A 362-nucleotide genomic window follows, 5' to 3' on the forward strand; every position below is an offset into this window, starting at 1 on the left:
CATATACTGTGCTTATGGAGAGGAAAAAGTAACATCATTAAAATGTTCATACTACTCTAAGAAATCTATGATTCAATGCAATCCCTATCAAAATATCAATGGCACTTATCATAGAACTAGAACAAATAACCCCAAAATTTACATGGAACCACAAAGACCTCAAATAGCCACAGCAATCTTGAGAAAGAAAAACAAAGTTGGAGGAACCACACTATCTGATATCAAACATTATTGCAAGGCCATAGAAATCAAAACAGCATGATACTGGCATAAAAACAGGCACAGAGTGCTGGAGGCTAAGTCCAGCAGGTAATGATAAATGCCAGAAGTCCTCAAAAGGTTGAATGGACATTTTCAGCAGA

The sequence above is a fragment of the Myotis davidii genome, unplaced genomic scaffold, assembly GCF_000327345.1.
Source record: "Myotis davidii unplaced genomic scaffold, ASM32734v1 scaffold185, whole genome shotgun sequence".
Lineage (NCBI taxonomy): Eukaryota > Metazoa > Chordata > Mammalia > Chiroptera > Vespertilionidae > Myotis > Myotis davidii.